Source organism: Dermacentor albipictus, chromosome 2 (genome assembly GCF_038994185.2).
Source record: "Dermacentor albipictus isolate Rhodes 1998 colony chromosome 2, USDA_Dalb.pri_finalv2, whole genome shotgun sequence".
Taxonomy (NCBI): domain Eukaryota; kingdom Metazoa; phylum Arthropoda; class Arachnida; order Ixodida; family Ixodidae; genus Dermacentor; species Dermacentor albipictus.
The window spans coordinates 89,775,094-89,799,217 of NC_091822.1; positions in this window are offsets into that span (position 1 = coordinate 89,775,094).

The window sequence follows — 24,124 nt, forward strand, 5'->3', positions numbered from 1 at the left end:
AGAACAGGCATGCAGCTAAGGTAGTTTGCGGCGTTCTAACTTGAAAAGCATCGTTTCGCCACTTCGCGCGGTGTATTTTTAGTGCGAAAGCATTCTTAGCCTGCCGACGTTGATTTCGCCTGTCTGTTTGAAGCCCCTTCATGCAGCCCCGTGCGGAGAGGCTGTTCCTGCGCGTTTCGCGAACACCGCCTCTTTCTGTGCCCGCGAAGCGGCCAGCTCCCTCCATTTTCCTTGGCCGAGGCTCATTGGAGCTGCCGAGCGTGACGCCATTGAAACCTACTGCTCTCCCTATAAAACCAGCACGCGTGTCACACCGTTTAATCATCCCTTCCTTGCGCTTCACCTTGTGTGCAATCCTGCCCGCGCGCGTATGTGCGAAATAAATATCAAAAGTGAAACGTTGAAGTACGACAGATTGCACAAGCGTGCGACGTGCACTGGCGAAACGGATGAACGAGAAGCCCGACTAGCTGCGGACGTTGCTATTCAGCATTGCCGGGAAGAGGGGCTTTCTCACGATATTCTGTTGTTGACACAGCCAAAGCATCTGAATTTTTGTACCCAACGTCTATCGCGGCAACTAACTTGGGTTCAATGGTTATGAGACACTGGGTACGTGCCGCTCCTTAATGAACCTCATTCACGCAAAATTAGGTCAATGGATATTTGCCGCTCTTGAATAAACCACTTGCATGCCAACTTGGGTCGCTGTTTAAGTGCCGGTCTAAAATGAACCTGCTTCACACCAACCTGGGTCAATAGATATACGCCAGTCTTCAGTGAACCTCTTTAACACCGACTTAGGTCACTAGGTAGGTGGCTCTGTGCGCTTGCCAGTCTTCAATGAACCACTGTACACCAATTTGTCACGTCGTAGGGGCCGCCCTTCAATGCACTTCCTTGGCTATAACTTCTGTCACTGTGGAACTTGATAATGGCCGCACTTCAGTGAATCTGTAGCGCATACCGACGTCACAACACTGGGAGCTAAGGTCGGCACTCTCAGCCGGCGCCTTAGTGCCGGCGGCGATAGGCGACGAGAATAAAGATTGGCGGCGCGTGCTCAATGCGCAAGCAAAGCAGGTGCAGTTCCGTTCTACAAGCCTGCTTCCGTGGTGCTTCTGTTCTGGCGCTCGGCTGCGGCCCCTCGCGTCCTGCCCTTGTTGCCCCGGACGAAGTGATAATCGCAGCACCAACAAGGACCAATTCGGCATCGCCAGCTACCAAGCTCTGCCTGCAGTCCTGGACCAACTTGAACAGTGGCGTCTACCAAAGCTGGACGAACCTTGGTGCTTGCAAAGGTGTCCCTACCGTCCGCACAGCCCTATCGTGTGGTTCGCGTACGTAAATGCACAACTACGCGTAAATGGCTGTCATCGTAGCTATGGCGGTACCTGCTTATCAAGCGAGAAATTCCCGCCGACACCTTCTATGGTCTTCACCTTCCACCACCAGACCAGAACATGTACTGTGACCTCAACATCGCCATCAGAAACCTTGCCTGATGGGGAACGTAGCAGTTCCCCATCAATTACCCAGCAAGCCATTGTCTCTTTCAACGGCTGACGCTTCTAAAAGAGCGGCTCACCCTACGTTGTACTCTTCGCCGTTGGCGCCTCGTCAGAGCTGCAACACTGTTCGCAAATCTTCCGCCGCCCCTACACCACAGGAGACACGGTGGGGAGAAAAAAACTCGAGTCGCTTAACCTTTGCCTTAAAGAGAACGTGATAGCGTTAGATTCCCTGTCTGCTTCTCACACTTCCTGGCAACTGCAGATTATGCAACCGTAATCTTTACCGGGAAATGCTTCCGGCGAACGCTATGCACGGAGGCGACCTTTCCTGTTTCTTCCTTCCCCCCCGGCGCGGCCACTGGCGGGGATAGTAGAAATGCGCCGCGCCACGACAAGTAGAAAGCGGGCGGTGTGTGCCGCTCTGCGATTGATTGCTAAGCTGTGCGTTCCGCGCTGATTGGTAGACATGTTTCGCTCACACTCAACGAGCATGCTTAACGCCTCGCATGTCGTGTTCACTGGGCAATTGGGCAGCCTCCCAACGCTTTGATACGCCAGCTATGCCTCCTGTGTCTCGTTTGTCCCACGACATGAAACTTCCCGCCCCGCCAACTACACAACCGGCCAGTCCTCTACTTCTCAGCAACGATACCTTGCATCAACGCCCGAGCGTGCCAAAGCGCCGCCGTGCGCCCTTGTCTTGTCCTACCCCTACTCTCAGTGCACGTTCACTTTCTCGGCTTGCACGCACCAAGACATTGCATTGGAGCTTGCCCACACACATTGTGCCGTCAATGTGCGAGTTGCGCTAATAAACGTAATCTCTCTAAAGTTGACCCACTGTGGTTGCTTAGTGGCTATGGTGTTGGGCTGCTGAGCATGAGGTCGCGGGATCGAATCCCGGTCCCGGCGGCTGCATTTCAATGGGGGCGAATTGCGAAAACACCCGTGTGCTTAGATTTAAGCGCACGTTAAAGAACCCCAGGTGGTCGAAATTTCTGGAGTCCTCCACTACGGCGTGCCTCATAATCAGTAAGTGGTTTTGGCACGTAAAATCCCATCATTTAATTTTAATGCCCATTTGCAAATTCTACTCTACACCATAGAGAGTAAATGAGAACTGATGTGGCAAGAAACCGTGTTTTGGTGTGGTAAGGATGTTTTGATGTGGTAAGAAAAGTGGTTTTGGCACGTAAAATCCCACAATTTCTTTTCTCTAAAGTTGGAATATGCAATGTGCAAAGTAGCGTAAGAGTGCGTTGTGGGCGCACACACAAAGCCAACGCGTAGACATTTGAAATTTTCGGTTACCAACTAAGATTACTGGAGAGAGTGAAACGATGATATTTGTACTTTTAAGCCTCTGTACGAGTTCTGACCATACGAAAGAAATGAAACGAGGCGATTTCACACTTCCACACAGTACTCCACAAGTTACCTTTGTCCCTTCTGGAAAGTAGCCACTAATTTTTGTCAGTCAATCTTTGAATTGTGAAGTTTATGCAGTTTGTTATCGTGTGCAGCATAAAAAAAACGCGTTGCTGCGCTAGACACGGGACATAAGGAAATGCGCGAAGCAATAACTGTCAACCAATGTTCGTGTTTTGTTTTTTTACGCACACAGTAAACATATGCGGGTGCGCGAAGTGGGAAAGAGAGAGAGTAAGCTACATGGCACGAAGGAAAGGCATGACATTGAAAAACAAGATCACTAATGAGCACCCTCATCAATGTGCAAAAGGCAGGATTACCTTGGTGAGGAGTGATAGAAACTGCACACACACGCATATGTGACCTTTTTTTCTTCAACGCAATAAACCATGCATCTCTCATGGGCACGCAAGTTGCGATAGCACCTTAGTACTATAGTAACCCTACTTTTGAAAACGTTATGAGCTTTAATACACCGCGCCAAGGCTCCTGGGACATTAAATGTACCTTGGACAATGGCAGCCGACACACCTTCGTTAAGAAACATGTCTCCACACAAATAAACCTCAAGATGTAAGGATAAGTTGTTCTTACCATCAGCGCTTTTGCTAACAGAAGTGGTGGCTGACGTACTTGTGGAAGAATAGACGACGCGACCTTACAACGTCAGTTCGACGGAGTTCATCATCTGATGGAAGCACTAAAAATTGCGTAGAACTACGAAGCCCTTATCACGAGCCGAAAAACCCATATTATGTCAAAGGCCTCTAGACTCATGTTTGGCAACTAATTGATGCGCTTTGCTTTCCTAACGTCCACCAAGAAGAAGGTTTTGCCTTAAATACTTGCTCAGACCTGTTGTGGAGGATTATGCGAAAGGACGTCACTTGGAATTAGAAACACAGTGGTCTGCTTAAAATAAAAATTGTATGAGCTAGGGCATATATAGGAGTCGACAGCAATGAACACTTGCCTGCATGAACAAAAGTGTATCAACCTTTTCCTGACATTGTAAGAGGAGGCTTAGGCGCACCAATACTGCGGCAGCTACTGCTTACTCTTGAATATGTGGTACATACAAAATACAGGTGAACCACAATATACACTACATATACAACATAGTTACACTAAAGTTGCGTTATCACATGCAAGTCAAAATAACAAGGCCAGATTACAAAGACGCACTTAAAGCAATGAAGCGAACGTCAGTGTCACAAAACAAACACTCGAACAACGTTTCTAAGAAGAATACAGTCGCATATATAGCTTTACACCAAAAATAAAAAGCTCCTTCTAAGTAATTAATGAGTTTCTCCGCGAAAAATACCACTGTATTGCTGCTTTTTACTGATAATAAAGGGCAATTTTGCATTGCACTTGTTTGCCAGGGTCTGATTAATCTTTTGAAAGCAGAAGTTCTACATTCAAATGCAATTTATGACGATTTATGTCAGCGTCCTGGCGTGTGAGGGCGTGCGGGCATTCAAGCTGCAATAGTTTGCAGCTTGAATTGAATTGAATTGAGTTTGCAATGGCTTGAAAACTTGTGGTGTATTCGGATGGTCGCTTTCGAGCGCTCTAGACGGCTCCGAAACGTAGCCACGCGTTCGAGTGGTAGACGTCGAGTGCTCAGACTACATTCGGATGTATCTTTCGAAGCGTCAGCCTGTGAATCAGAGCGTTCCCAACTGCTCTGACTTCGAAGTGAGAGCGTTGGTGCGACCTGGCCCAGAGTAGTGCCAGGTGACACTAAAGAGTTAAATATATAGTCCGACGTAGCGTGGTAGCGCACACCGTTCGTCACGTTGGCGAGAACAGCAGTGTCCGTAGTTCAACCGATGGTTCGACAGACTGGCGGAGCCACGCAACCGGACGCTGCCAAAACTCTCCGACGCGCCTGGCGTCGAGCGATGCTCGCCCGGGCGCCGATAGCATCGGTCTATAAACGCGCCTTAACCACAGGGCACCTATATAAACTTAGAGAAGGGAAACTGTACCTTCCACAGTGCAACGAAAATAAGACTAGCGGCCGCGCTGTAAACTGAACTATGCGACCGAGAGATGGCGCTGGCAAAATAAACACTAATGTCATCATGATTACGTAGTGAGCAATGTGGCCGCTGCGGTAGCGGCTGGTAGGGCTCGTTGCGCTGCTCGGTCGCTGGTTTTGGACGTTGTGTTACCGCTTTCGGGGTAGTATTCACGTAGACGGTATTCTAAAATGATTACATATATCTTTATTATATCGGCAGGTAACGGAGGCCTTAAATGGAAAAAAAAGACACGTCAGACAAGTACGCTTACGTTGTTTATTTTCAATCGTGAATCGTACATGTACACAATGTTCGTACAGGTCAGGTGTCGCTAATGCTGTCAGTCACTCAGTTTACAACATACAGAAACCCAGATAGTATTCTATTTATTGGAATTGAAAGCTGAAATGGAGCGAAATTTTCGCATCGTGTTTGGCATGCCGCTAAAGGAAGAACGAAGCTTCACACAACGATATTCGTGCTGGGCTACACTCGTAATACGTACAGTGCTGTTTGACGTGTTTCATACTACAAGTATATTGTCTGCATTTAACAATTACAGGTAATTTAAAAAATAAACATAAGAAGTCCTCGGCTAAGATGTACTCTCAGTACGATAACCTCGACGTGCAGTGTTGCATTGTTTTCATTACACATTGGCGATAGGCACGAAATGTAGAGAGAAAAAAACACGTTATGCGAAATTTTAAATGACTTATTGTCTATCCTTCCTATTTCTGCTGCACATTTAGTGTTCAGGTGCAGCAGTAAAGGTTTTGAGACAAGTGGTGTACTCTTAGGAAGGCGAGGAATGTTATAGAGACAACAGTGCTTACAAAGACCTCTGCAAATAGTGTATAAAAAAGAGGCTAAATAAACATATAAATATGCCCAATTAATGCTCACAGATTCTTGGGAAGAGCAATTTACGGTTTCTTGCTGAAAAAACATCTTGGTTGGCGTGTTCAAACAATGCAAAAAGGTTACAAGGAGATGAACATTGCAGTTGAGTAACAGAGGTGAGCAAGGGAAGTTTCAGCCGCTAGGCAATGTTTTAAAAATCAAACACCTTTGTGAGGGCCGTGACGAAGACAAGTTCGCACGCTGAGGTTTCCGTTGCTGGTCCATTCTTGATTGGCTGAATGTTAAGCCAACCATCAAATATATTTCAAAACTTTTGTGAACAAACTGTCCTCAGGTATGACATCTGCTGTTTGGAGAGACAAAAAATTATTTTGTTGTTTTGTCACGTTTGAAAAGTCTGGAGTAGGCCAGTTTTGTGAAGTCTTTTCCAGCCGTCTCTTACGGTGCAGGGCTAGCCTAGTGACTGATTTCATACAAACTGTACATGAGCCGTTTGTAGTTAACATATGAAAAATAATGCATATATCAAAGTCTAATTCTAAGCCTATCACTTACCATCTTAACGGCGTTCCCTCAGATTTCTTCATCTCCTATAAATATATTGTTGTACAAATTACAAATAAGTTCAATTGGACCGATATAGAGTACATCCTTAACAATGCTATTCACATGCTCGGGTACTTATGGCACGACTTTTTCAAAAAACTGTGTACTTTAAAACTGCACAATTACAAGGCTCTCATACGCTCGAAACTTGGATATGCATTTTCAATACGCGATCCCAGTCTCCTTATTCTGATTACTTCACTTTAACTATTACAACATAACTCTGCTCGTTTCATTGTTTCAAGTTATAGCTGTACTGCGAGTATAACCTCAATGAAACTAATCAGCACTTATTCCCCTAGCTAACTACAGCAGTCGCCTGTGTTTCGCTATTTCATAAAATTTTTCATCATACCACACCTCAGACCCACTTCATACCACGGCCTCGAGTACATTCGAGACCGCATCTATCAGTGGACTGAGGTAGGAGTTGATTCTTGTTACACGAAGTCTTTCTTTCAATCTTTCATACCCTGTACATCGCAAGAATGAAAACACCTTGCCTCAAGCATCGTAGCCATCACCGATGACAAACTTTTTTTCGAAACATTAGCTAACATTATATAATAAGGAGAATCATTGCGTTACCAGAACGCGCTGCTCTTGTTCGTTGTTTTTACCTTACTGCTTCGTTCGTAACCACACCCCTCTTTAATGACATATGGCCCTGCAGGTACCCTAAATAAAATATAGAATAGTAAAGTTAAGAGTGATTGCCAGAGCTTCAGTCAACATGAAGCATCATTTCCTCAAAATATCACTGAGCGGTTTTGAAGGTTTCAAAATTCTTTGCAGTTTCGTGTAACAAATCAACACTATGAGGGAGCATGTGATACTTTGTGGTTATGTCCCTCAATCTGATTTGCAAATAGCAGATCAGAGTTTGTGAACTAGAAAATAGGAGCCTGCTACATTGTTTCTATTCTGGTCGTCATGACTGTAATCGCGGTAAAAGAAAAAAGTTGGGAGTCAACATGTTACTTATCGGACTGCAATAAAACGTCCTTATTAAAAGCAAGTAAGCTTGTATGCCAAATTTTAGCATTCCCGCTCGGTATGATACAAAACTGTTCACTGCTGCTTTCCTGATGGGGCTCACAGCCCTCTATCTGGTAAAGTTGCAAACATTTCATGGTGAGGCACGTAGTTCTAGAGGACCTGTTGTCGTTATGGTTACCGTTGAGCTTCTTATGACTTGCCATGGGCAGCTTGCAAATCAATAATCTCTCTTTTGACCTTTTCCTGAAAAGAGAAACAATGCAGTCATGACAGATATGCTAGCAATAAATGATGAAACAAAAGCTACTTTATTAAATGAACTAACAAAAAGCAGTTGAAGTGTTTAGAAACATACCTTGCGAGGATTCTGGCTCTGTGGTGACCCGTTCACTGCTGACTTGTACGTCCAGAGACAATAGACTGCAAAGGGGTGAACAAATATGAGCAGCGTCCTGGAGGCTGGAGGCAAAACAAGAGCATCAATTACTATTATGGTAGCGTGGGTGAGTTTGTGACTCACGTATGACTATGAACAATGCACAATATGCTCCATGACAGAAAAGCACGCACACAACGCTGTTTTCAGTGTGCCTTTCCTCCAATTGTGTCCTTGTGTGGGCTGTGCTTAGTGAAGCCTCGATTGCATGAATTTTTTGGCAGTTGCAATGAACTAAACACAATAATTTTATTATGTACCAAATGCTATTAATTCAACTGTATCACAGGAAGTACATTTCCACTAATTTGCAGTGAATTTATGGCAGTGTACCGTTCATGCAGGCACACCAAACACTATTTATATTTTATACTGTAGTCTGTGTTAGGAATTTTATCAACGTGGCAAAATAACAAGATCATTGTTTGAATAGCGTTTGAAGTGAACCCCTTAATCCGTATTTTCCACTTTCAGAAAAATACTAGAGGAACGTGTTTTATCCGCCGCGCACGCGAATATATTCAAAGTTAAATGCGAAGCAGTGTTTGTTCACTCAACGGTGCACACACCCGGAGGTTGCAATGTTAATTCGCTTTCGTGGGCAGTTTCCAAACTGACTTTGCTTGGTTCCAGCGGTGAATTTCCACGCTAGCTAGCACATTTTTTTTTCATGCAGCACGTCATTCCACGGTCAGATGCGGCAGATCACTGACGTCCGAACCCACACATGCAGCCATTAGGCCAGTGAAGTGCCGCAGCTGATAAAATTCACCGTTTTTAAACACGTTCGCCTGGTAGCGGCTATAGAATGTTGGACGAATAAACTGGCTGATATATAATTGTTAGATAATTAAAACGAACCTGCTCGATGCTGCTCAAGGAAAAGGACCACTTCCTTCGCGAATGTAACCGCCGTACATTTTGACTCGATAAACGGAACGGACTGCACTTGATACCAGTGGGCTGCTGCTTAACACACGTGACTGACTTATCAAAACCTTTATTCAAGTAATAAAGCAGATACTTTAATAACGAAACTCCAATAAAATCAATTACACGCTAAATAAGTTTGTCGTTATCGTTACTATAGGTAAATCTTTAGATCAAATATTTAACAGCGTTAAGCGCCTCTAGGAGAAAAAATACAATTGAAACAAAGTGACCAAATTACAGGAGCTCCACTTGCGTGCTTCATGCTCAAACCCGCCGCGGTTGATTTTTCGCCCTCTGTGGCGATCGCTGGCACTTGAGAGTCTGCGGGGCCTGCCTTAACAGCCGTGGTTTGCAGCGGTTGCCGACAGGTGACAGCGCCAGCACGCACTTTCTCCGCGAGGAGTTTTGTAACGTCGTGCGGGTTTGTTCACTTGTGTTCGTGGCATTTTGGTTTCTCATTTCGGTATTTTTGCATGCAGCAAGGCATAAACGCACTACGTCGATACGAAGGCAGCTACTAAAGGTGCAATAATCATCATCAGTGATACTTCTAGAGCACCTCGCAACCGAAGCCTTTGAACTTAGCAGCTCCGACGATGCCATTTGTAAATTTCGCGCACGAATGTTTGCGGCGGCTCTCCGCGCTATCCTGCGCCGGGGTGCCACAGGCGCGCTGCTCCTGAAACCTCTGAATCTTCCAAAACATGGAGGAAGGAAACTGAGGAGGGGCCTTACCCCCTCCGCGCGTTACGAGAAAAGTGTGGAGGAAATGACGTAGTAGCGTCTTCTATTTTGCTGTTTTTTATTTCTTTGCTGTAGCGGCCACGTCTTTCGGGCCACAATGGCGGTTTTGTTATTGTTCTGTCCGCTCACACGTATTGCTTCGTAGGTTTCGTACCGTGGCAAAGGCGCCGTGCGGGCAGGTTCGCGTTGGTCTCCGCGTTTTGTTGCGCTGTGTTATGTGGACCGTGCTCTACCATATGTTGCTGTAGCCAGATGGGACAGGAGGAATTCGTGACAGGAGAAGTTCGTGAAATCAACGCGCATGCAACGCTGTACGCAATGTACCGCGCCACGGCAATGGCAATGGACGAAGGAATATCCGCGGGAACTTTTGCCCTCTTTGGCGGAATCATGCTAACGCGCTAACGATTGTTTAGTATTGCTGCGGAGCGCGTGCGTGCGAGCAGCCCGGTTGCGGGCAGCGCGACGTTGGTTTCGTGAGAGATGTAAACAAGAGAGGAGCTACGCCATGAGCTACGCCAACTTCCGGCTTCACTTTAGCTTCACAAAGGGTGACGTCAGGGCCTCTCCTGAGTTTTTTTCCTCCGTGTTCCATAAGCAGCCCCAACCATAGAGTTTCCTACAAAAATTACTAGAGGGAACTCTGGCGCTGCAGTCGTAAATAAATCTTATTGTCGTGTATTTCAGCGCAATTTATATTCTTCGAAGTGCAGAAGACGCCGGGAACGCATGCAATTGTTATTAATTGCAACGATTGCGCTTGTCCGGGTGGCCAAATCGAAACACGCCAAGTGTCTCAAGGCACTGGCATGCCCGCGCTAAATTCATAAGGGCGTTTCATTCGCTTGTCGATACATGCGTCCGCGGCTTAATGGTTTTAAAAACAGGCTTCTGTGCTAGAGTCCCTGTGTTCGAATCCTGCCGTAGGGCAATATTAATGATGTTTATTTAATTATTTATTACGCAATATACTGTTGAAAATAACGAGTTTACAAAGTCTCAAAGCCGTTTGAAGCCGAAAGGACGAAGTTTAGGCAAATCCATGTACTTCCCATAATTCCCACGCTGGGACAACCATTCCCATTGCAGCTCCCCTAGACACTAGCGCCAGAATTCCCTCTAGTAAGTTTTGTAGGAAACTGTATGGCACCAACGACTTCCCTCTTCCTCCGCTCCACACCCCCGCTCGGCGCGACGTCAACAGTGGCGCCGCCTATGCTGGCGCTGCCATAGCAGACAAAGGCTAACGCGCTACCGGAGGAAATCCGCGGAACTTCGGAGCATATCCTCAGTGTGTTACGCAAGATTTCGCTCCGTCAGTCAGTAACTGGCTTTAATAACGTCGTGTTGTAATTGTGCGAATGAAAGAGAAAATGACCATTACTTGAGGTGTAAAGCGTCCGAATGTTCAAAGCTCGTGTTGCACAGGTGCGAGGCATGCACGCGGTGCGCTCAAACACCCACGTAATTACCAGAGTTTCAATTTTTCATGGCGTAAAAGTATGTGTACGTGGTTTGGTCGATTCATTTACGTATCTGCAGGATACTTTTGCTTGGCCGGCGCGTGAAATATTCCAGGTTTCTGGGGCCCGCAATGCCTAGCAAGTTTGACGCTTCTGCTCTGCCCCTTATACACATATGTGCAACGGATGCACAGGTTCCGGCGGCCATGATCGACGTCTTGCCACGTAGACCTTATTGATAATGTAAACAACATACCGGTAGTTTTCGCAGTACGTGAAATCATTTTTGCTTTACTTTATTACAGTGCAAGATGTCGGAATTTGATAGCAAGATTCGTTGTCACTGTATCATTGTTTAACAATCATTATGGCGCATTTGTTGCAATACTGCCACTGTGATGCAGTCTTGGTCGTTTCTTCATCGTCATTCTAGCTTCTCCATACACTAGTTGTCATATCGTTGTCGCCATGCCAGGCTCATCATACAGTCTTCGTGATAGCCATAGTGAATCAATGAATGAATAAATGAATGAATGATGGAATGAACCTTGAACCTGTTTTTGAACGTACGACATTTTCCTTACATGCATTCATCCATGAGTTATGATTTATATTCGAAAAAAGTCGTTTGGGCCGGCCAGACGACATTCCGGACGTTCCTCAACAAGTATGCCGATTTGGCAAGGAAGTAGCTCGTGCTCATAACCAGATTAATAAATCGCAAATCACTTTATTTGCCGTGGTGACCTGGCAATTGGAAGTACGCGGGATGATCCCAACTCACGAGAGTGAAAATATTAATGTGGCGTGTAACTTTTCTTGCATATGGATTACAAGCACACCTCCTGAAATCTTGGAGCAGAATAATATAAAATGCGTCATCGCTTTCTTGTTAAAGAACGACACATTTAAGCACATGTACAGCATACACACTTCAATAAATGTACACCCTTTGGGGTGTGTGTTTGTCACACAACAATAATGACCATCCGCTTTGCTTGCGTTTCCTTTCTTGAAAACGCTGTGCTCGGTACATTCCTGTCGAAAGTGCTCTGTCATGGTGACAGCGCGCATGCCGTTCCTGACATTGAAGTGCAGGGCTTGCAGTGTAAAAGAAATCAAATGCGGACAACACAGATGACGGTTATTGTTGTCAGGCAAGATACGACCCGAAGGATGTAATTCTGATTCAGAGTGTAGCATCTGAACCGGATTAAAACGTTATACATTGGAGTGTGTCCATGTTCTTGGAGAGACCTGGATTGGGAAGAATTGGAGATAAAAATTAATGGAGAATACCTTAGTACCTTGCAATTCGCTGATGATATTGCCTTGCTTCGTAACTCAGGGGACCACTTGCAATGGATGCTCACTGACCTGGAGATGAAAAGCAGAAGAGTGGGTCTAAAAATTAATCTGCAGGAAACTAAAGTAATGATTAACAGTTTCGGAAGAGAACAGCAATTTACAATAGGTAGCGAGGCAGTGGAAGTGGTAAGGGAATACATCTACTTAGGGCAGGTAGTGACGGCGGATCCGGATCATGAGACGGAAATAATCAAACGAATAAGAATGGGCTGGGGTGCATTTGGAAGGCATTCTCAGATCATGAACAGCAGGTTGCCATTATCCCTCAAGAGAAAAGTGTAGAATGGGTGTGTCTTACCAGTACTCGCCTACGGGGCAGAAACCTGGAGGCTTACGAAAAGGGTTCTACTTAAATTGAGGATGACGCAACGAGCAATGGAAAGAAGAACGATGGGTGTAACATTAAGGGAAATGAAAAGAGCAGATTGTATGAGGGAAGAAACGCAAGTTAATGACATCTTAGTTCAAACCAAGAAAAATAAATGGGCATGGGCCGCACATGTAATGACGAGGGAAGATAACTGATGGCCATTAAGGGTTACGGACTGGATCCCAAGGGAAGGCAAGCGTAGCAGGGGGCGGCAGAAAGTTAGGTGGGCGGATGGGATTGAGAAGTTTGCAGGCATGACATGGCCACAATTAGTACATGACCGGGCTTGTTGGAGAAGTATGGGAAAGGCCTTTGCCCTGCAGTGGGCGTAACCAGGCTGATGATGATGAGTAACAGGGGAACTAGAAGCTGTCATGGACAACTGGCCATTTATATTTAGATGCTTTTGTATATTCCCTCACAATTTATTTATACCAGTATTTCATCTGCTAGAGCAACTTTGGGAGTCCCCTTCGAGGCATGTTGGGTAAGTTCTAGGCTAATACTGTTTCTCGTTTTCATATACGAAGTTAATTTTAGTGGTTACTATAGCAATAAAACTACTTCAGATGAGCAAGAAGTATGTATAAAGAAATGAACTCCTGCATAGAGCGCCTCACTCTCGCTGCGATCCCCACCTCCCTGGCTTCCTAGAAAAATGGAGGCTTCGCGTAGTCTCAAATATTACGAGACAATCGCAGGTTAAACTTCTGCGACAATACGTAATTGTTACAGAATGAATCTGGAAAGCATTATTCCTTCTACAGACTGGTGTGTCCCCTTAACAACCTCAGGCTGTTTCTGAATGCACCTTCTACTACTACAATTTTAAATATACAGAATGGAGCCGGTTCAATCCGCAAGTTAGAAATGAAGTCAGTTGGGATGCGTTCACAAAGATAATTTAGGAGATATAGCAACACCTACAAACGCTCTTTCATGGATCGCATACTTTTAGGTTACACGTCCCTGTTCCGATTATTTATCTTGGTATGTTTAGCATTAATTTCATAAATTATCATCAATTATGTGTACATGCTGGAACAAAACTGCCGTGGCATCAACAGATTTTTTAAAAAAATTTCGTCTAGTACAGCTGCGCAACGTGTAGTGGTTTAGACTCAACGTATTTGTCGAATAGGAGCATGAAGGCTGTGCCATTTAATTCGAGCCAGCTTGTCTTGCACGAAAATAAGTAAAAAGAACATATTGCTACCTTTATGGATTGCTGTTCATTACTGCGTAAATGCACTAAGTTTCTTTCCTTGTTTTGTTCTGAGAACGTTGATTTTTTAGCCGCCGCGCATCATGCTCCATCTTATTTCCTGCAATACCACTGTTAATGAAAACCTATTTACGTGCGACTATTTTCTATTTGCTATGGTCTGTCTACGAGACTGACAGCATATTAAGTAAAATAGAACTCGTCAGCCCACCGTTAATGAGAGACGGGAATAAGGAAATGAATTTCTGTGAACTGGCTCTCATATTATGGTCTACTCTCTGTGGTGGGGCAGAGAGGGCGGTAGACGAGGGGTGAGAGGACCATTTTTTTTTCTTTAATTGTTGATTGGGTGTTTTAGCTTACTGATGCGAACCGTTGCTATGCACTTTTTCAAATACCTTCATTTACACATGCTTAATATGACCTCAACAAAAGCACTATGCAAACGTTCTCTTCATTTATTTTCATAATATACGTTACCGAGTTAGGTGTGACCAACGTTCTGTTATCTTTTGTAACGTTATTTAGCCGGCCGTAGTCACGCAACCCATTGTAGAGTTGTAAGACAATATTTAAATAGATGCCCCCCCCCCAATATGCCGCTCTTGCTGTTGAATGAGACACTGCTTCACAGCACGTGCGCTAGGTATAATATTGCTGTTGAATATTCGACGCACTTATATGGCAACAAGCTATAATTTTAGCCACATTACTGCTCAGCGTCCATTATTGTGCAGCGCCATCTGTTTACATATATTGAGCTCTATCGTATGCCAAGTAACCACCATTTTATGTTCGATGCATACACGAAGCAGACGTTTATTCTATTAGGGTAGATACATGAACAAAAAAATTAAGCTAGGAAATCCCGAGAAACTTGAGAATACGCATATATCATTGGCCACTCTGCACTTGGAGAATAACAAAAAGTAGAAAATAGCAGACGTGAAAGAAATCTGCCGCCCCCCCCCCAAAAAAAAAAATACGATAACGGCCTCTTACAAAGAGAACAGACTGTATACAATCCCGATGATGAAGCACACACACATAGAGAGAAGCATGATTTTAAATGAAGTTTCGCTAACTAGGCTACGTGGTCCTAAGTAGGTAACGGGAGGACGGTGGTCGAGTTGGTCGAGCATGGCACAGCAGGCAGTAAGGAAAAAAAAAAGCTTTTAGAGGGCACAACCCCGATTTGTCATTGGCCAGTTGAGGACACCGTAATTCCATTGCTTTGAAATCAGTGTGGTATCACGGGAAATGACCAACAGATGGAGTCTCCCCGATCTGCCCATGACCGTGCATACTGCGTAGCCACCCGATGTCAATGGAAGATGCAGCAGCAACGCTGTAGGCACGTGCAGCTGAGCTTACATTGTTCCAATCGCCGTTCAGCATACTTCACAAACAAGTGAATTTATACCCTGCAGCCTCGGTCACCAAAGCAAAGCTCCGTCTTCCACACGGTTTACTACCTCATTAGTTCTCATTTACTCTCTATGGCGTAGAGTAGAATTTGCAAATGGGCATTCTGTTCAGTGGTGCAAAATCAGTGCGCGTTATCTCGCCATAGAAATGTCCCCTTAAATTACCAGTACACTGGCATACGCGCGCATACGCTGAGAGAAACTGCTGTATTTATTTCGATTGCGTAAACGGTTTTGCACGTTTTTCACAAGCAAAAGCACAAGGTTTAAAGTGTACAAGAATCATGATGCAGACTATTATGTGTTCCACATTACTGTACATTCGCTCCTTCGGATGTCGCACAAAAAACGACCAGAAAAATCTTAGCGTTCTGCTTTTTTTGTACTTTAGCGCAGGAGGGCAGGGCAACCTGAATACTTGCAAACCGTGTTTCGTGACGAAAACAACCTACCCAAGAAGCACCCTCACTCAACTCTGATATCATCATTAGAGGCTCGAACAGTTGCTTCAATACTGGTCAAATGTATTGCACTCCATGGTTGCCTACAATTAAGTTATGCTCTCGAGTTAGTGAAATAACTGTAAAAGAGGAAAAGTATGATCCACCTGAATTGTGGCACAAAGCTACAAAGGTGAATAAAAGATCATCGCAGTTGAAGAAAAAATCGTCCTTCCCGGACAGACGCCTTTCCGGGGTTGCCGCTCAACCATCTCAACCAACAAAGAGGCTAGCAGGTCTCCGAACAACGGCAGATTAATAGACAACTGAAGGCACTGGGATGCTGAATATGGAAACTCAGTTCTGCGGACGCCTTCAAGATGAAGGAATGTATATGAAGGGGGAAAATTGTCATCCACCTGAATTGTAGCACACAGCTGCAAAGGCAATCAGTATGGGTTTTCAGTACGAAAGCCTTGAAGCTAAGGAAAATATAGTCCCGCGCTGGGATTTTAACGCGGGATCAATGCGTTTCCGGAGTAGGCGCTAACCAGGACGCTAGCACACTGCCGAGCGTGGCCACATTAGTCGACAACTCGATGCACTGCGGCGCTCAATACAATTTTTCCTTTACGCATAACTTTCCCCCACCTTGCGGGCTATCTGAGAACTGCTTTGTCATATGAAGTCACAGTATACTTACACAAGGGCCTTGAATTATTGCTTGAGATAGATTATAAATAATTGCATTTCACCGTTCGCTAGCACAAGCCAATATCAAGATGTTTGCCAGGATCATACCTTGCTTTGTTTTTCTAAAGATGTCCACTGATAACTCAAGCTATTTTCAAGTGGCAAACATTGCTTCAATAAGCGGTTGATTAGGATAGGTTTGGCAATGGTACAGAAGATCAGCCACTACTTCAATGGTGATGTTCGAAAATATTGAGTGCATTCTGCCACAAAATTTCCTCCGTGCATTCATCTGAAGCTATAGAGTGCTGAAATTCTTTTTTTATTAAACTGGAAGCATAGTTCGTAACGACAATGACCAGCAAAAAGCCATAATGTGACTAAGTTGGTTACATGCATTATACTCACTGAGAGCACTTCAGCACTAAGAGAAGAATTGTTATGCACATTGTCAAAGTTAAATTTTTGCATTATAGCCTGGGCTGCTATTGCGCCCTAAAATAGACACAGAAATTAGGGGCATCATAATGATGCTTTCTGAATACTATCGAGACAAAACTTTTAAGTGAAGTACGGCCAGGATACGGTTAGTAAGAGATTGCTAACGATGCAACAAGCGGTTTAAACGCTAATGAGATTGTCAGAGAACAAATATTCTCGTGCACGGTGTTTACATCATGAAATGGCATTTGCAATTTTTCGTGCGGCTCTATCCTGCCAAGAAATGGCAAAGGATGAGGACATCTCTACTTTGTGTTCCTAACTTAAACGCAATAAAATGGATAGGCACGCCTATATATGGGCATCATTTCATTTTGTTTATGTGTTATTATTTTCAAGCATTGATACGTCAGCCTCATACACGTTCCATGGGCTCTTTTGTAATTGTCTAAATCGTGTAATGAAGAATCCAATTTCATTTCTATTAGGAGAGCCTTGGAAATGAGCTTCACAGCATGGGTTCGGCATGCGAGCTGCGACTGAGCTAGAAGTTAGGAAAGTTGGCCAGATATAAATGACACTTTGGATCTTTAGAAGTGGCTAGAGTGGCCATGCTTTTCTTTTTGCTGTCTGGTTATTAGACCTAAAGCAATTTTTTGTGGCGCAATGAAAACCAGAATGTCTTTAAAAATGAGTAAAACGCATACTCTATAGCATCTTCTGTGTGGAAAATTTAAAGTTAGTTCGACAGACCAGATCGAATGACATTTCGAACAGAGAAAATTTTTTATATATATTATTTTTTATTTTTATTTGCATCGAGATATTAACTGTGTTCATATTCGGTGATACTGATACATTTACACTACGTTGCAGTAAGTGAAGGAATCAATGAGGAAAAAATTCCATTCTCCTGTTTCAAGTATAAAAGCAGGAAAGAAATATGGTAGCAGCATGTGACAGCAAAATTGCTCTTTCAACTGAGGCTGTAAATTGAGTAGTGACAAAACTAGGCCTAGTTCATCGTAAAGCCAAGCTGTGGTTGACGGAGCTCTCATGAACCACATAAACATTAAGAAACTCCTACATTCAGAAGTCACGCAATGCAAGCACGAAGCCAATCGCTATTCTAGTAATTTCATTTGGAATTACATCGTCTAACTGCCAGCAGAAAGAAAGTAAACGCGTTAATTGAAAAAAAAAGAAATCTGATTTCATAGCTCATTCTGGTACCACAGTGCACTTGCCATGCTTCTAATACGGGGAAATTTGGCCTTGACCGAATTTCCTGAGCGCTTGTGTCACGCTGTGCTCTTCATGATTTCTACCTAGTGACACATTTCTACTGCTGTTTCTTTGTTAGATATTTGTCTACATTAAACCTAAAAGAACAGCCCCAAATTGAATGGAGTAGAAGCATACCGGCAAGAGGGGGGAGGGGCTAGTACAATATTTCTCCTGACAAATTAAGGAGGATGTTGTAGACCACAGGCGGATATAGCCTTGCCAAGCACGCCGGCAATCACTCCGCCTGACCACCTCTTGTCAAAATAATTCGTAACTTTTCAGAAGCGCAGCATGAGATGGGCGAATAACGGCTTGTAATTAACGTTATTCCACTGCGAATCATAAATATGGTGAGGTATTTTCTTCTCAGCATGTAAAAAGACCGTTGCCGGAAACGGAAGCTTTCTTGGGTGTTTCTTTTTATGGCTACCTGTGTGTCGGGCACACGTTTGTATCCAATCGAAAGAAATATGTGTGTATGCAAGAATGTGAATTAAATTGTGAGATGATGTGTAGATATCTAGCTAAATAAAAAAAATCTACAAGATGCCGTAGATAAAGCTCATAATCGAATGAATATTCTAATAATCTCATAACGATGGTGAACCAGGTAGGTCTGAAGGGATTGCGGTAGCCCTCAGATCGTTCCGAATCAGTTGTACAGATGAGCCCTGTGAACAAAACGCGGAATAAAAACGCCGCACGAGGCAAATACCGGACTGAAAATGAAAGTTTATGTGAGGTTAATGCAACTATACACAAAAATTGAGTAGGCCCCCATATAAGGGTATACCCTATTGGAAGTCTTCTTGATATAATTAAAGCGTCCCGCTTGATACATTTACGACATTTCTGAAAAAAGCAACAATAACAACAACTTCGAAGACAAACCTACACTCTGCTCTATGCAGAAGAGCCACTCTTCCTGTGACGATAAATACAAACGTTAAGAATAAAGTTCTCTCTCATGTTGCCAAATTTTCACTATCCAAATCGCAGCTGTTGAAACCGACACCGTTCTCACGGTTGTTGATGTAACGACGGGTGCAAGTTCAGTAAACAAAGTTTAGAGTTTTACACAAGTGACGACACTGACACACTATCTATATTACAGATCTCAGATACGAGAGACATTTAGAGGGTTGTGCTATCATCAGCCATCATGCCACCCCAAAAGTCTTAATTTGTACCACCAAGTTCGTTACCAGCATTTTTCACTGGAATCACGAAAGGAAATTGCATGCATTGAAGTGTGCAGTGTCTCTTCAGTCTCTTTCTCATGGATCAAGCCTGGTCTCTTGACGTGATGATGCCGGCAGATTAGTTCTGGATAGAAAGGCGTAATTGAGTACGTTCTTTTCCCTCGTATAGCAGCTGTACATGTGTTACTCGACATGTTACTCGCGCGTCATACCCTCTTTGGTAGGCGGAATCTATTCTTCATTTCAGACCGACACGATCGCGTAATACCGTCTTCGCAAGTACGCTTCTTAGTCCGAGGTGTACTATTTCGGCTTTAGGAAACAAACTCGCGTTCTACTGAATTATACCATGTGCTCAGAGAAGGGTGCTTGACTACCACGAAGTGCATGCGCTCAGTAAGTAAAGTTTCAACTTTAGCTTTCCGTTCACAACTGACAAAGACGTTCCTGCTTGACACACCTCACAAACAGCAACATTCGGAGGGTGAGCTTGTGGCGGCGGATTCAATGAAAACACCAAGCATGCATTTGGCAACTCTCTAAGTCTGGAAAATGGCTACGCGGCGAGTTGTAACTGCGTGCTCAGTAGCTCAGATGTAAAGGAAAAACATGCATTGTGATTTGCTGTATTCTTTCCTTTGGAATTTCAGCTTATCCTGATGAGAAATTCGATGGTCAGTCAGTAAATTGGGGTATTAAGGAAGATGATGATCAAAAATATTGTGCTCACGTCACCATGTTGGCCTACGGCCTCTTTGCTCACACATACGTATATCGATTAACTGGAAAGATATTTGATGCAATGTGCCTCTTTAGACATACAGGTACCAATAACTTGATTTTCCTCAAGTACGCGTGACAAGTCTGGTCATCATCAATAGCCAATTCCAGAACTACTGATTTCGTGCTAATGGATGAGGCTGACATTTCGCCGGCATTTTTACTCCATATAGCGACCCTGTGTATGGCGGGACACAATCCAGACTGTCGAGGAAGTGACGGTAGTCAACGAGCACGTGGCCAAATGGCTCAAGCGTCTCGGCGGTGATGGCACGTTACACCGTCGGCCACATGCTAACACTAGCCCATTTCGCGATCGCCGGCCACCTCTGTCTGGCTATGAGATAAATATTCTGTCTGACGGCTTCGACTTGCCTCACTGCTGTAATTATTATGCAGTGCTGTAGTACCGCTCCCAATACTGCATAACATTCAGTGCAAACTCATATCACTCATAGTGCAGACGAATGTTGGGCGAGAATTACCGAAGGAAACTGCAAGGGATTTCAGTAAATAAGTAGGCGCTGTCACGCGATTGTCGTTCGCAACTATTTCGTATCTTACAAGTTTGTTTCTTTGTAAAGGTTAGGCATATTCGCTCGGGAACACCACTTAAAGCGATCTCTTTTTAAGCAGTACCCAGAAGATGGTTGTAGCCGATTGACACAATTGAAAGCGACAGGCCAGAATCACTCTTAAACAGTCGAGCATTGCGCCATCGCCCCATGGGCGCCAAAGACGAGAAAAACAGTGTCGCCATACACGAGGCACGGCACTCGTTTGCCGACGAACTATAAGTGGAGACGCCAGCAGCCGGCAAAAGAAGGAGCCGGGATTGAGAGACACACAAGTCTCCGTAGTGTGTAGGCACCGGATGTGTCTTTCTATCTTGTGCCGTTTTTTTTGTGATATGGTGGGGTTACCAGCAAAGGCAAACATGGCTGAAGCATCTGCCTTTGGTCTAGAAACTTTGCCCGAGAGGAAGATATCGTACTGGCGCTTGAATCTAGGGAGAGGACGGCAGCTTGTTCCGGTGAGGGCCTTGCCCCGGATATTTGACGATACTGACGGAAATACACACTTATCTTGGCTCACCAGACGTTTCGCTGGCGAGGTCAAACAGTTCAAGGACGTGCTAGAGCTTGAAAGGAGAAACTTCCGAGGAAAAGCGTTATTCGATAAAAAAAAACACACACAGTTCGTTTGTTCTTGTGTCATTTGGGCTCCAAGAAGATAGTTTACAGTGGTAAAGTATCTGTGACATATGTTTTATTAAGGCCGGAATAAGCTCCTCTTGAAATCGAATATGTTCACCTAACGAACAATGTGTACAGCTATGCTGAAAAACGGCACCAAAGGAGGCTTTCCCCGCAAAGGTTTCCTCATGGGATATTAGTATTGTCTGTGCTCTTTGTTGAGGCTGAGGTTGAGGTTTATTTTCCTTCAAAAATGAAAGAGGGAACTGCGACAAAAGGCGGTAAAGCCTGATGAGGTCACATTTGCCCAAAACAGTCGATACAGCAGTGAGCAACAGAGAAATAAATATTACCGTAGTATAATAGGGAACAAAATACATTTAATCAAACGACACTATTACCGTGAAAAATATTACTTTTGTTACAAAGACAGTGCACCATAAATCAAAGGCAGTGTACAAACATGGCATGAGGTCGCTAAAGAAAACACTCACACAAAGAACTTGACACGAAAACAAGAGATGCTTCGCTAAGTAAAAAACTGAGATTATATTGAGTCAGTGATGATTGTTAACTTTTCGATGTCTTTTTTAAATTTGTCATTAGGGAGATCAAACATGACACGTAAAGATGGGTTATTGAAAAAGACTAGAATCTGGCAATCGAGCTTTTCTTTGCCCTAATTTGTCCTTGTTTTAGGGAACAAGTTTCTGTGCTGCCGAAGGGGGTATTTAGTACGAGAGCGGTTTGGAGCAATGGAATACAAACGATTCCGATGGATGTACTATAACTGGCGAAATATGTAAACTTGGTTTGCTTTAAGTAAATTATGCTTATGATGGAGTGGTAATGTTGGTAGGATTTCCGGCCTACCATGGTAACCCTCAATAGCCCGCAATGCCTTCTCTTGCAAAAGCAATAACTTCTGAAAATTACTTATTGTTGTAGTGCACCAGACCAGTGTACAATAGTACGTACAATTTGGAAAAATATAGTGTGTAGTATATGGACCCTCTTAGGGAAACGGGCAAGAGATTGCTGATCCGGTAAAGACAAACAACAGTTTTACTAATGTCCGTAAGAAGTTTTTAAATACGTGTGTTCCATGATAAATGTTCATTAAACCAGACACCAAGAAATTTCTGAGTTCTTACCTGTTGCATATTTGTGTTGGTGTATATTAGCTTAAGTTTGTAATGAACACAGGTATTAATAGGTCTGAAAATCATGTACTTGGTTTTGGACAAGTTTAAACTGCGTGATTAGCCGTGCAGTTTTTGCAGCCTCAGAAATTTTGCCTGCATTTCAGTTCGTTGTTGGGTCGCCAACACCTACAGGCAAAAACAAATTGCCAAAACGTGGCAAGGGCACATCACCAACTGCTAACCAAATGTTCTTTCAGTGATATTAGAGATAAAAGAAATATTCTTCTGGACCCTTTTGCAGGCGTCTTTTTTCTAACATACACGCCAGAGCGGAAATACGTACCAGTTTAACAGGAGTGTCAAAGCGTTGCTTTTTCGTCGCTGATGTGTGCAGTTAGCCTTGGTCAACTGTCGACGTTTGATGACCAAATGATACAGAGTGGGTATATGAAAGTCATCGTATTGATTGCATATGGATTGATTGTATACTGTTGGAATTTTTTTACATGCCGCCAGACCACGTTGCGAAAAGTATTTTATTTTACATTCACCTGGTACTAAAATGCGACTGCGAATCTAACGCGCACCCGCATGCTTGCTCACTAGTGTCATTGCGTAGTCACTTATCTACGAGTGGGATGTGCAATATAACATGAACCCTATAAATGAAATTCGTTATACGGCTTATGTCATGAAGTATGTCATGCCTTGTCGTGTTTTGCACGGCGGATGTGCTACGGTAGCTTGAGCCTGCTGTACCTACTTTCATTGTACGCTCGACGCAATTGGAAAATGATTACGCTATTGTAAGAACGACACGGGCGATTCCGAGAGCTTTAATTTCAGTAAGGGGGTCTGCTTGCTTTAGCGGAAAAAAGCCGAAGCGTCTAATAACTTCTGAATTTCTTTTTGTGACACAATGCGCAAAAATAATTGGTCATTGCAGTGAAAAGAAGGCATTCAATTACTTTTCTTTTTTTAAGAGGTTCAATGGTTGCCCTCAGCTCCCGGAGTTTCTCATCTGCTTTCTCTTTCTAAATAAATTCATAGTTTTTTAGCAAAGCAGCATTGGCGCTGTTTAGCTCAGTAAGTGTTTTTTGCCTGGTCAATGGTCTCCAAAAATCAAGAAAATATGAACTCTTTAAACTTCAAGCAATCGAACCGACCACAAAAGTATCATTCTTGTAGCGGATCCTGAAAATTTAGCACGATTTCTTACTTGTTGCGAATATGACGCTTATATTAGGTTCTCTCCATTCGACTCTGCTACTACATTCAAACACACCGAGATGGCACTTTGACAATGTGCCGTGAGCCGAGTTCATCGGGTATGAAGCGTCGTTCTTCTCTCATATTGCCTTCTATGAATCCGTTTTCTCTGTTGCCTTCCACTCTCCCCCGTCACGTCATGCGCCTCTACGGGAGCCTCTGTCCACCCCCTATACCACGCCCACAGATTGGTCGACTCGCTGTAGCGCCCATTGTTGCGTCAACCAGGCGGCTCTTCGTTCAATGTCTTTATGTGAC